Below are 463 nucleotides of genomic sequence, written 5' to 3'. Positions count from 1 at the left end.
AAAAAAAAAGAAAAAAACAGGCTTTGTATATTTTTCCCCCTAGAATTTGACTGTACACATAGGAAATTGTTTATAAGAAATAACCTATTACCTGGAACTTATGTAACAACTGGCATGTACACATGATCCATTTCTATGTTTTATAATAGAACTAATTATATATATAACTAATAATATATATATAAAGCTAGATTTATATATATATATATATAACTAATTGATTTGAAAACAGTTTACTACATTAGTAATATCTGGAGATTTATTTCATATTTGACTCTCAGGAAAATTAAGTTTGTCAAGTCATGGAGTTTATGAGCACTTTGACTAATCCCAGGCAATCATGGCTACCAACAGTACAACATATGCAATGTAACGATGCAATTTGCCAAAAATGACAAAACATGGAATCCCTGCTGAACACTTTTAAGTGGGGTACCTATCTTCAGATGCTCTTAGTTTGCAT

General features: G+C 29.4%; 1 protein-coding gene across 1 annotated transcript in view; it reads right to left on the bottom strand.

Annotated features, from left to right (window-relative positions):
- Positions 1-463, bottom strand: part of LOC117804212 (CMT1A duplicated region transcript 15 protein-like protein) — a 129820-nt gene that overhangs the window by 126356 nt on the left and 3001 nt on the right. The window lies entirely within an intron of this gene.

Source organism: Ailuropoda melanoleuca, chromosome 10, assembly GCF_002007445.2.
Source record: "Ailuropoda melanoleuca isolate Jingjing chromosome 10, ASM200744v2, whole genome shotgun sequence".
NCBI classification, from domain to species: domain Eukaryota; kingdom Metazoa; phylum Chordata; class Mammalia; order Carnivora; family Ursidae; genus Ailuropoda; species Ailuropoda melanoleuca.
Note: the sequence above shows the minus strand (reverse complement) of the source record. Positions and strands in the feature narration are given on the sequence as shown.